This window comes from Amphibalanus amphitrite, unplaced genomic scaffold (genome assembly GCF_019059575.1).
Source record: "Amphibalanus amphitrite isolate SeventyFive unplaced genomic scaffold, NRLGWU_Aamphi_draft 000956F_arrow, whole genome shotgun sequence".
Taxonomy (NCBI): Eukaryota; Metazoa; Arthropoda; class Thecostraca; order Balanomorpha; family Balanidae; genus Amphibalanus; species Amphibalanus amphitrite.
In genome coordinates, this window is record NW_024882450.1 from 181,657 (window position 1) to 194,555 (window position 12,899).

General features: G+C 55.8%; 2 long non-coding RNA genes across 2 annotated transcripts; one reads left to right on the top strand and one right to left on the bottom strand.

Annotated features, from left to right (window-relative positions):
• The first annotated feature begins 355 nt into the window (after positions 1 to 355).
• LOC122368543 lies at positions 356 to 6,763 on the top strand. The gene is made up of 2 exons (XR_006254263.1): positions 356 to 439; positions 5,456 to 6,763. It is a non-coding gene; the product is annotated as an uncharacterized LOC122368543 (long non-coding RNA).
• A 335-nt stretch (positions 6,764 to 7,098) lies between these two features.
• LOC122368552 lies at positions 7,099 to 11,598 on the bottom strand. The gene is made up of 2 exons (XR_006254265.1): positions 11,530 to 11,598; positions 7,099 to 7,342 (listed from the first exon to the last, which is right to left on the bottom strand). It is a non-coding gene; the product is annotated as an uncharacterized LOC122368552 (long non-coding RNA).
• Between the last annotated feature and the right edge of the window lie 1,301 nt (positions 11,599 to 12,899).

Genomic DNA, 12,899 nt, shown 5'->3' on the forward strand with positions numbered 1-12,899 from the left:
TCAAAGTTACATGGGTCATGTACTGCGGACTATTTAGATTGCTTCAAAAATCATTTTGACCTTTTGAGTTTTAATTTTAAGCATAACTTATATTAAATTTAAGCGCGGCACGCCCCAACAGCAGTTTTTCGTAGACTTGAAATACAAGGTCGTTAGCATTTTTCAGTTAAGGGACTATCTCGAATTTCGTGAGAATAATTTTGGTTTTACAATTTTGCTTTTAATAGTCAGCAAAAATAAAATCTAAGCGCGGCACGACTCAAATATAGATATGTGAATAACAATAATTACAAGTTTTAATTCAAACATGGCCGCCAGGCGTCTTGACTGACGCGTTTGATTCGATCTCGGCGCGTAAACAAAAGACCATTAGGCAAAAATATAGCGTGTTATAGTGTATTAAATTGTGTTTTTAAGTGTTTTTATATACTTTGGTGAGGTCTGTGTATTAGATTGCATGCTCTGTTGATACGCTAGGGTGGTCCTTCGCATATTTTTTGCAAAGAAACTTATTAAGCCTTGCCTAGTCAATCCTAAAGCCCTCATAACACCCTCTTCAAAAAATCTACTTTATCATGTAGGTACATACCTACCTGTACAATGCAATATGAAGTCCTAATTTATCCCAATATAATGCCTACTGAGACTTAACACCTACCTCTGCTTTTTGGTATCTGCTGCAGTATAAATGGAGATGAACTTAGTCAAAGCTAACTGGCCAATGTCAATTAGAATCGGGGGCAGCTCGGACATATGCAGCATAGATGTAGTAGAGCTGCTCTGTCTGCGTCATTCCCAGGTGATGTCAGGTGATGTCAGCCGCCCACTCTGCTGGTATGCAGAGCCTAGGGCTGCTGAAGCATTTGAGCAATCTTGTTCCATATGCCCGCTGCTTAAAATGAGCCGCAACAGCTGATCCGATCTGTCCGAGTGTGCTCAACATTCTTCCCTCCCGTTATGTGTCCACTGTTCAGTGAGGAACTAGTGCATCGATCCCCAGCCGTAGCAGGTGGTGCTGGAGACTCAGCTGGAGCTGCTGGTGTTTCTGTAACTCCCCCTTCCCCAGTGAGAAGCTGGTGCTGCTGATGTCTATAACTCCCCCACCCTATTCAGGAGCTGGTGCTGCTGATGTCTGCCTCTGTCCGCCACTGTCGGCCTCTGTCCGCCTCTGTCGGCCTCTGTCGACCCCTGTTGACCCCTGTTGACCATGTCCACCTCTGTCATCCCTTGTCGACCCTTTCTGACCTCTGTCGACCTCTTCTGTCGACCTTTGTTGACCCTGCCCTACCCTGCCCTGCCCTGCCCTGGCTCGTGTCAGCTCCTGTCAGCTCCTTGTTGACCTCTGTCAACCCTGCAATGCCCTGCCCTGCCCTGCCCTGGCTCCTGCCCTGCCCTGGCTCCTGCCCTGGCCTGGCTCCTGCCCTGGCCTGGCTCCTGCCCTGGCCTGGCTCCTGCCCTGCCCTGGCCCCTGCCAGCTCCTGTCAGCTCCTGTCAGCTCCTTGTCGACCTCTGTCGACCCTGCCCTGCCTTGCCCTGTCCTGGCTCCTGTCAGCCCTCCTGTCAGCTCCTGTCAGCTCCTTGTCGACCTCTGTCAACCTCTGTCAACCCTGTCCTGCCCTGCCCTGCCCTGCCCTGGCTCCTGCCCTGTCCTGTCCTGGCTCCCTCCTGTCAGCTCTCCTGTCAGCTACTGTCACCTCCTGTCAGCTACTGTCACCTCCTGTCAGCTCCTGTCAGCTCCTGTATAACTCCACTTCCCTATTCAGGACCTGGTGCTGCTGATATCTGCCTCTGTCCACCTCTGTCCGCCACTGTCGACCTCTGTCCGCCTCTGTAGACCTCTCTCGACCTCTGTCCACCTCTGTCGACCTCTGTCGACCCCTGTGGACACATGTCGACCCCTGTCGACCTCTGTTGACCCTGCCCTGCCCTGCCCTGGCTCCTGTCAGCTCCTTGTCAACCTCTGTCGACCTCTGTCGACCTCTGTCAACCTCTGTCGACCTCTTCTTCTGTCGACCTCTTTTATCGACCTCTGTCGACCTCTGTCGACCCTGCCCTGCCCTGCCTTGGCTCCTGCCCTGCCATGCCCTGGCTCCTGCCCTGCCCTGCCCTGGCTCCTGTCAGCTCCTGTCAGCTCCTTGTCAACCTCTGTCGACCTCTGTCGACAGGGGCGATGCCAGGTACCAGCAACAGTGGGGAATGGAATGACTGACCGAGGTGACTCGAGGTACCGTAAACAGTGGGGCAGGGGCGACTCTGTCCGACCTGACCAAAGTCTGTCCGACCTGGCAGAGGTATGTGGGACCTCACAAAGGTATGTGTGACCTGACAGAGGTATGTGGGACCTGACAGAGGTATGTAAGACCTGTCAGAGGTCTATAGGAGCTGACAGAGATATGTGGAACCTGGCAGACGTCTGACAAACCTGGCCGAGGTCTGTCAGAGACCTCACTGAAGTCATCTGACCTCAGACAGGTCTAACAGACCTCTGTCATGTCCCACATACCTCTGTCAGGTCTCGCAAACGTCTGGCAGGTCGGGCAGACCTTGGTCAGGTCTGACAGGCCTCATTCAGGTCTGAGAGACCTCAGTCAGGTGTCTGACAGACCTCGGCCAGGGTTGTCAGACGTCTGTGAGACAGAGAGACCTCGGTCAGATCTGAAAGACCTCAGTCAGGTCTCTGACTGACCTCGGCCAGGGTTGTCAGACGTCTGTCAGGTTCCACATATCTCTGTCAGCTCCTACAGACCTCTGTCAGGTCTCACATACCTCTGTCAGGTCTGGCAGACCTCGGTCAGGTCGGCGAGACCTCGGTCAGGTCTGAGAGACCTCGGTCAGATCTGAAAGACCTCAGTCAGGTCTCTGACAGACCTCGGCCAGGGTTGTCAGACGTCTGTCAGGTTCCATATATCTCTGTCAGCTCCTACAGACCTCTGTCAGGTCTCACATACCTCTGTCAGGTCTGGCAGACCTCTGTAAGGTCTGAAAGACCTCTGTCAGGTCGGAAAGACCTCGGTCAGGTCTGAGAGACCTCGGTCAGATCTGAAACACCTCAGTCAGGTCTTTGACAGACCTCGGCCAGGGTTGTCAGACGTCTGTCAGGTTCCACATATCTCTGTCAGCTCTAACAGACCTCTGTCAGGTCTCACATACCTCGGTCAGGTCGGAGAGACCTCGGTCAGGTCTGAGAGACCTCGGTCAGATCTGAAAGACCTCAATCAGGTCTGACAGATCTCGGCCAGGGTTGTCAGACGTCTGTCAGGTTCCATATATCTCTGTCAGCTCCTACAGACCTCTGACAGGTCTTACATACCTCTGTCAGGTCCCACATACCTCTGTCAGGTTTGGCAGACCTCGGTCAGGTCGGAGAGACGTCGGTCAGGTCTGAAAGACCTCAGTCAGGTCTTTGACAGACCTCGGCCAGGGTTGTCAGATGTCTGTCAGGTTCCACATATCTCTGTCAGCTCCTACAGACCTCTGTCAGGTCTCACATACCTCTGTCAGGTCTGGCAGACTTCGGTCAGGTCGGCGAGACCTCGGTCAGATCTGTAAGACCTCAGTCAGGTCTCTGACAGACCTCGGCCAGGGTTGTGAGACGTCTGTCAGGTTCCATATATCTCTGTCAGCTCCTACAGACCTCTGTCAGGTTTCACATACCTCTGTCAGGTCTGGAAGACCTCTGTCAGGTCTGGCAGACCTCTGTCAGGTCTGGCAGACCTCTGTCAGGTCTGGCAGACCTCTGTCAGGTCTGGCAGACCTCTGTCAGGTCGGAGAGACCTCGGTCAGGTCTGAGAGACCTCGGTCAGGTCTGAGAGACCTCGGTCAGATCTGAAAGACCTCAGTCAGGTCTTTGACAGACCTCGGCCAGGGTTGTCAGACGTCTGTCAGGTTCCACATATCTCTGTCAGCTCTAACAGACCTCTGTCAAGTCTCACATACCTCGGTCAGGTCGGAGAGACCTCGGTCAGGTCTGAGAGACCTCGGTCAGGTCTTAGAGACCTCGGTCAGGTCTGAGAGACCTCGGTCAGATCTGAAAGACCTCAATCATGTCTCTGACAGATCTCGGCCAGGGTTGTCAGACGTCTGTCAGGTTCCATATATCTCTGTCAGCTCCTACAGACCTCTGACAGGTCTTACATACCTCTGTCAGGTCCCACATACCTCTGTTAGGTCTGGCAGACCTCGGTCAGGTCGGAGAGACCTCGGTCAGGTCTGAAAGACCTCAGTCAGGTCTTTGACAGACCTCGTCCAGGGTTGTCAGACGTCTGTCAGGTTCCACATATCTCTGTCAGCTCCTACAGACCTCTGTCAGGTCTCACATACATCTGTCAGGTCTGACATACCTTGGTCAGGTCGGAGAGACCTCGGTCAGGTCTCGCATACCTCTGTCAGGTCTGGTAGACCTCTGTCAGATCTGACAGACCTCTGTCAGGTCGGAGAGACCTCGGTCAGGTCTGAGAGACCTCGGTCAGATCTGAAAGACCTCATTCAGGCCTTTGACAGACCTCGGCCAGGGTTGTCAGACGTCTGTCAGGTTCCACATATCTCTGTCAGCTCTAACAGACCTCTGTCAGGTCCACATACCTCGGTCAGGTCGGAGAGACCTCGGTCAGGTCTGAGAGACCTCGGTCAGATCTGAAAGACCTCAGTCAGGCCTTTGACAGACCTCGGCCAGGGTTGTCAGACGTCTGTCAGGTTCCACATATCTCGGTCAGCTCCTACAGACCTCTGTCAGGTCTCACATACCTCGGTCAGGTCGAAGAGACCTCGGTCAGGTCTGAGAGACCTCGGTCAGATCTGAAAGACCTCAATCAGGTCTCTGACAGATCTTGGCCAGGGTTGTCAGACGTCTGTCAGGTTCCATATATCTCTGTCAGCTCCTACAGACCTCTGACAGGTCTTACATACCTCTGTCAGGTCCCACATACCTCTGTCAGGTCTGGCAGACCTCGGTCAGGTCGGAGAGACCTCGGTCAGGTCTGAAAGACCTCAGTCAGGTCTTTGACAGACCTCGGCCAGGGTTGTCAGACGTCTGTCAGGTTCCACATATCTCTGTCAGCTCCTACAGACCTCTGTCAGGCCTCACATACCTTTGTCAGGTCTGACATACCTCGGTCAGGTCGGAGAGACCTCGGTCAGGTCTGAGAGACCTCGGTCAGATCTGAAAGACCTCAGTCAGGTCTCTGACAGACTTCGGTCAGGCTCGACAGATCTTTGTCAGGTCCGACAAACTCAACAAGGCATCCTCGGACCGATCAGCAGGGAGCGCCGGGCTGCACCGGCCGAACTGCTGCCGCATGACGGGCCCGTGAGTCATGACCGCCGGGATGACGGTGCGCCCCGCGTCACCAGTCACCCCACCCCTACCGTCCCCTGTGTGTCTGTATCTGACACCCACGCACCCCCTACATTCCTCTGTCTGCCTGTACCTGACACCCCCTCCCCGTCTGCCCCACAGCGGCGCACCGCCAGTTCGAGGCCAAGCGCAAGTCGCACTACAACGAGTTCTACGCGGTGAAGCTGGCCCGACAGCTGATGGAGAAGGAAGAGGAGTTGCTGGAGGCCAAGTCGGAGGAGGGCGCCGGCCCGTCCTCGGCTGCCGGGCCGTCCTCATCGTCTGCCGAGCCGGCCCCGGCCCCTGACTCGGCTCCGTCGACCAGCTCGTAGACGGACGGCCCGCCGAGACCGGCCCGGCGCCGGAGCCCGTCTGTGTATTGGTTTGGCAGGCGCACTGTGTGTCCGGCCCGGTGCAGCCATTTGTGATACGGTTTAGCCAGAACGCTGCTGCTCCTGCTAACGGTGTGACGCGGTGGATGTCACGTCAACACCACCGTCACGTCACTGCAACCGTCAGTCACGTCACGTCTTGTCGCCGGATCGACAGCCGCCGTGACGGGACCGGGAGGGCAGCCCAGCTGTGTGCCACAGAGGCTGACGGAGGACTCCTCTAGGACAAAGGAACAAAGGTGGTGGCTCATCCCACCATGGTGGTGCCCCGGCGGCTGGCGCGCGCGGAAGCCACTCGTGGTCGCCAAGAAGCGTCATGCCGGTCCGACCAGCTCTCGGTGGACACATCCGTTAGCGCCGCGTCAGGCGGGCAGTGCGGCCGGCGGTCGCGCTGGGGAAGGCGGCGTGCCCTATCGACCCGGCGACGCAGTGATGGAGGCCGCCGGCGGACTCAGACGGCCGCGGGACACGTATGTGATGCCTCGCTGACCGAGAGCCGGCCGGCCACCCGCTCCGGCGCGGAGCCGAGGCTTTATTTACCGCTGGGGACGGACATGCGCGTACCGCTGGGGGCCCGTGCTGATTCCGCCGACGGCGTTGTCCTATGATGCTGCAGTGCAGCGCGTACTCTGTAGAGTGTAGGGACGTAAGAGGCATCAAATTACGGCGCGGAAGTGCGCCAGCTCGGAAAGTCGCCGGCCGTAACCGGCCTTCTGATACAAACTCGGTACCTACTTCCAGGCCGCCGGCTCGAGGGACCGGCCCAGTGCCGTCGCCAGGCTCATCAGTGGAATAGCGCGCTAGGATGGATGTTATGAATGTAAAGTCAACGTCTCCGCGCGGGCCTGCGTTAGACCATCGATAATGTCCTGTTCGCTCCTCGTGCATGTCTGTGTTTGTTTGGGTGCGTGTGCAGTGCAGATTGTGTGGGTGGGCGTATCACAGATAGCGTCTGATTGTCGCCGGTGTAGCAAGGATTGACCTTCCGAATAATCCTCGCTGATTGTCGTTGCAATAAACGTCGAATGCTGGTGTCACACGCCGCGCGCTCTTTTGTCCCCTTCCATCGACCCTGCGGCGCCACCACCCACTCCGCCGTTGGAGGACATCAGCTCCTGAATAGGGAGGGGGTTACAGACATCAGCAGCACCAGCTTCTCACTCTTTCGTTCTAATACTCGTTCTAATACTCCCAACACCCGTTGTTGTCCAGGAGTTGAGTTGGAATGGGGGGGGGTGTTCACTGTTCAGTAGCCCTCCCCCTAGCAGGCGTGGGAATCGTGTGGAGCCCCAGTGTAGAGTGGGATAGCCTTTTCCGCTGGATTGTGATCAGGCTTTGCGTCGAATAACACTGATCCATTGAAAGATGTTCCGATTTACTTGCCCAGGCACATTTTTATTCAGAAAGAAAACATACATATGGTTTGCTGATGGATAATAGATTATGGCAGCAGGTAACACCCAGGCGGTGTGCCATCTGCTGCAGGGCCAGCAGTGTGGTGCGTCCCGAATGTGGTCGCCAAAGACGCAGCTCGCCGCCCAGACAGCCGGAGACCAGCACACCGGCCGAACCGCCGAACGACAGGCACGAAACCGACTCCTCGTAGCCATGCAGCGTGCTGCCGGCGAGAGGTCACGGGAAGGTCAGCTTATAATGTACACACAGACAAGACAGCACACAGAGCAGAGCTAACAGAGCAGAGCAGTGTACAGCAGAGCTGACAGAGCAGAGCAGAGCAAGGCGGGGCAGAGCAGAGCGAGCAGAGCAGAGCTGACTTAGAGAGCTGACAGGAGCTGACAGGAGGACAGGGCAGGGCAGGGCAGAGGCGACTTCAGGTACCGTAAACAGTGCGGCAGGGGCGACTCCAGGTACCGTTAACAGTGCGAAATGGAATGCAATAGACGACTCCAGGTACCGTTAACAGTGGGGCAGGGGTAGTCAACAGTTTACATGGGGCAGTCAACTGTTAACAGGGGCAGTTAACATGGGGCAGTCAGACTGAGGTCGGAGAGACCTCGGTCAGGTCTGAAAGACCTCAGTCAGGTCTTTGGCAGACCTCGGCCAGGGTTGTCAGACGTCTGTCAGGTTCCACATATCTCTGTCAGCTCCTACAGACCTCTGTCAGGTCTCACATACCTCTGTCAGGTCTGGCAGACCTCGGTCAGGTCGGAGAGACCTCGGTCAGGTCTGAGAGACTTCAGTCAGGTCTTTGACAGACCTCGGCCAGGGTTGTCAGACGTCTGTCAGGTTCCATATATCTCTGTCAGCTCCTACGGACAGGGAGGGTCCACATAGGAGGGCTGTCAGAAGTCTGTCAGGTTCCACATATCTCTGTCAGCTCCTACAGACCTCTCACAGGTCTTACATACCTCTGTCAGGTCTGGCAGACCTCAGTCAGGTCTAAGAGACCTCAATCAGGTCTCTGACAGACCTCGGCCAGGGTTGTCAGAGGTCTGTGAGGTTCCGCATATCTCTGTCAGCTCCTACAGACCTCTGACAGGTCTTACATACCTCAGTCAGGTCCCACATACCTCTGTCAGGTGTGACAGACCTATGTTAGGTCGCACGTACCTCTGTCAGGTCCCACATACCTCTGTCATGTCCCACATACCTTTCTCAGGTCCCACAGACGTCTGTCAGGTCTGCCAGACCTCAATCAGGTCTCTGACAGATCTCGGCCAGGGTTGTCAGACGTCTGTCAGGTTCCATATATCTCTGTCAGCTCCTACAGACCTCTGTCAGGTCTCACATACCTCTGTCAGGTCTGACAGACCTCGGTCAGGTCGGAGAGACCTCGGTCAGGTCTAAGAGACCTCGATCAGGTCTAAGAGACCTCGGTCAGGTCTAAGAGACCTCGGTCAGGTCTGAGAGACTTCGGTCAGATCTGAAAGATCTCAGTCAGGTCTCTGACAGACTACGGCCAGGGTTGTCAGATGTCTGTCAGGTTCCATATATCTCTGTCAGCTCCTACAGACCTCAGACAGGTCTTACATACCTCTGTCAGGTCTGACAGACCTCAGTCAGGTCTGAGAGACCTCAGTCAGGTCTCTGACAGACCTCGGCCAGGTTTGTCAGGCGTCTGTCAGGTTCCATATATCTCTGTCAGCTCCTACAGACAGGGTGGGTCCACATAGGAGGGTTGTCAGACGTCTGTCAGGTTCCACATATCTCTGTCAGCTCCTACAGACCTCTGTCAGGTCTCACATACCTCTGTCACGTCTGACAGACGTCTGTCAGATCTGACAGACCTCGGTCAGGTCAGAGAGACCTCGGTCAAGTCTGAGAGACTTCAGTCAGGTCTTTGACAGATCTCGGCCAGGGTTGTCAGACGTCTGTCAGGTTCCATTTATCTCTGTCAGCTCCTACAGACCTCTGACAGGTCTTACATACCTCTGTCAGGTCTGACAGACCTCGGTCATGTCGGAGAGACCTCGGTCAGGTCTGAGAGACCTCGGTCAGGTCTGAGAGACCTCGGTCAGGTCTGAGAGATCTCAGTCAGGTCTCTGACAGACTACGGTCAGGGTTGTCAGATGTCTGTCAGGTTCCATATATCTGTCAGCTCCTACAGACCTCAGATATATCTTACATACCTCTGTCAGGTCTGACATACCTCTGTCAGGTCTGACAGACCTCAGTCAGGTCTGAGAGACCTCAGTCAGGTCTCTGACAGACCTCGGCCAGGTTTGTCAGGCGTCTGTCAGGTTCCATATATCTCTGTCCGCTCCTACAGACAGGGAGGGTCCACATAGGAGGGTTGTCAGACGTCTGTCAGGTTCCACATATCTCTGTCAGCTCCTACAGACCTCTGTCAGGTCTCACATGCCTCTGTCACGTCTGACAGACCTCGGTCTGGTCTGACAGTCCTCGGTCAGGTCGGAGAGACCTCGGGTCAGGTCTGACAGACCTCAATCAGGTCTGACATACCTCAATCAGGTCTGACAGACCTCAATCAGGTCTCTGACAGATCTCGGCCAGGGTTGTCAGACGTCTGTCAGGTTCCATATATCTCTGTCAGCTCCTACAGACCTCAGATAGATCTTACATACCTCTGTGAGGTCTCACATACCTCTGTCAGGTCTGACAGACCTCGGTCAGGTCTGGCAGACCTCGGTCATGTCGGAGAGACCTCGGTCAGGTCTGAGAGACTTCAGTCAGGTCTTTGACAGACCTCGTCCAGGGTTGTCAGACGTCTGTCAGGTTCCATTTATCTCTGTCAGCTCCTACAGACCTCTGACAGGTCTTACATACCTCTGTCAGGTCTGACAGACCTCGGTCAGGTCGGAGAGACCTCGGTCAGGTCTCAGAGACCTCGGTCAGGTCTGAGAGACTTCAGTCAGGTCTTTGACAGACCTCGGCCAGGGTTGTCAGACGTCTGTCAGGTTCCATTTATCTCTGTCAGCTCCTACAGACCTCTGACAGGTCTTACATACCTGTCAGGTCTGACAGACCTCGGTCAGGTCGGAGAGACCTCGGTCAGGTCGGAGAGACCTCGGTCAGGTCTGAGAGACCTCGGTCAGGTCTGAGAGATCTCAGTCAGGTCTCTGACAGACTACGGTCAGGGTTGTCAGATGTCTGTCAGGTTCCATATATATCTGTCAGCTCCTACAGACCTCAGATAGGTCTTACATACCTCTGTCAGGTCTGACAGACCTCAGTCAGGTCTGAAAGACCTCAGTCAGGTCTGAAACACCTCAGTCAGGTCTGAAAGACCTCAGTCAGGTCTGAAAGACCTCAGTCAGGTCTCTGACAGACCTCGGCCAGGTTTGTCAGGCGTCTGTCAGGTTCCATATATCTCTGTCAGCTCCTACAGACAGGGAGGGTCCACATAGGAGGGTTGTCAGACGTCTGTCAGGTTCCACATATCTCTGTCAGCTCCTACAGACCTCTGTCAGGTCTCACATGCCTCTGTCACGTCTGACAGACCTCAGTCTGGTCTGACAGTCCTCGGTCAGGTCGGAGAGACCTCGGTCAGGTCTGACAGACCTCAATCAGGTCTCTGACAGATCTCGGCCAGGGTTGTCAGACGTCTGTCAGGTTCCATATATCTCTGTCAGCTCCTACAGACCTCTGTCAGGTCTCAAATACCTCTGTCAGGTCTGACAGACCTCGGTCAGGTCGGAGAGACCTCGGTCAGGTCTGAGAGACCTAGGTCAGGTCTGAGAGACTTCGGTCAGGTCTGAGAGACCTCGGTCAGGTCTGAGAGACCTCGGTCAGATCTAAAAGATCTCAGTCAAGTCTCTGACAGACTACGGCCAGGGTTGTCAGATGTCTGTCAGGTTCCATATATCTCTGTCAGCTCCTACAGACCTCAGATACGTCTTACATACCTCTGTCAGGTCTGACATACCTCAGTCAGGTCTGAGAGACCTCAGTCAGGTCTCTGACAGACCTCGGCCAGGTTTGTCAGGCGTCTGTCAGGTTCCATATATCTCTGTCAGCTCCTACAGACAGGGAGGGTCCACATAGGAGGGTTGTCAGGCGTCTGTCAGGTTCCACATATCTCTGTCAGCTCCTACAGACCTCTCACAGGTCTTACATACCTCTGTCAGGTGCCACATAGCTCTGTCGGGTCCCACATACCTCTGTCAGGTCCCACATACCTCTGTCAGGTCCCGCAAACGTCTGGCAGGTGGGACAGACCTTGGTGGTCAGGTCTGACAGACCTCAGTCAGGTCTGAAAGACCTCAGTCAGGTGCCTGACAGACCTCGGCCAGGGTTGTCAGACGTCTGTCAGGTTCCACATATCTATGTAAGCTCCCACATACCTCTGTCAGGTCACACATACCTTTGTTAGGTCCCACATACCTCTGCCAGGTCGGACAGACTTCGGTCAGGTCGGACAGAAGAGTCGCCCCTGCCCCACTGTTTACGGTATCTCAATTCACCTCGGTCAGTCATTCCATTCCCCACTGTTGATGGTACCTGGCATCGCCCCTGTCGACAGAGGTCGACAGAGGACGACAGAGGTTGACAGAGGACGACAGAGGTTGACAAGGAGCTGACAGGAGCTGACAGGAGCCAGGGCAGGGCAGGGCAGGGCAAGAGCCAGGGCAGGGCAGGAGCCAAGGCAGGGCAGGAGCCAAGGCAGGGCAGGGCAGGGCAGGGTCGACAGAGGTCGACAGAGGTCGACAAAAGAGGTCGACAGAAGAGGTCGTAAGACGAGGTCGACAGAGGTTGGCAGAGGTCGACAGAGGTCGACGGAGGTTGACAAGGAGCTGACAGGAGCTGACAGGAGCTGACAGGAGCCAGGGCAGGGCAGGGTCGACAGAGGTCGACAGGGGTCGACATGTGTCCACAGGGGTCGACAGAGGTCGACAGAGGTCGACAGAGGTCTACAGAGGCGGACAGAGGTCGACAGTGGCGGACAGAGGCGGACAGAGGCAGATATCAGCAGCACCAGCTCCTGAATAGGGAAAGGGAGTTATACAGGAGCTGACAGGAGAGCTGACAGGAGCTGACAGGAGAGCTGACAGGAGCTGACAGGAGCCAGGACAGGGCAGGGCAGGAGCCAGGGCAGGGCAGGGCAGGGCAGGGCAGGGCAGGACAGGGTTGACAGAGGTTGACAGAGGTCGACAAGGAGCTGACAGGAGCTGACAGGAGCCAGGACAGGGCAAGGCAGGGCAGGGTCGACAGAGGTCGACAAGGAGCTGACAGGAGCTGACAGGAGCTGGCAGGAGCCAGGGCAGGGTAGGAGCCAGGGCAGGGCAGGAGCCAGGCCAGGGCAGGAGCCAGGGCAGGGCAGGAGCCAGGGCAGGGCAGGGTCGACAGAGGTCAACAGAGGTCGACAAAAGAGGTTGACAGAAGAGGTCGTAAGAAAAGGTCGACAGAGGTTGACAGAGGTCAACAGAGGTCAACAAGGAGCTGACAGGAGCCAGGGCAGGGCAGGAGCCAGGGCAGGGCAGGGCAGGGCATGGCATTGCAGGGTCGACAGAGGTCAACAAGGAGCTGACAGGAGCTGACACAAGCCAGGGCAGGGCAGGGCAGGGCAGGGTCAACAAAGTTCGACAGAAGAGGTCGACAGAGGTCAGAAAGGGTCGACAAGGGATGACAGAGGTGGACATGGTCAACAGGGGTCAACAGGGGTCGACAGAGGCCGACAGAGGCGGACAGAGGCCGACAGTGGCGGACAGAGGCAGACATCAGCAGCACCAGCTCCTGAATAGGGAGGGGGAGTT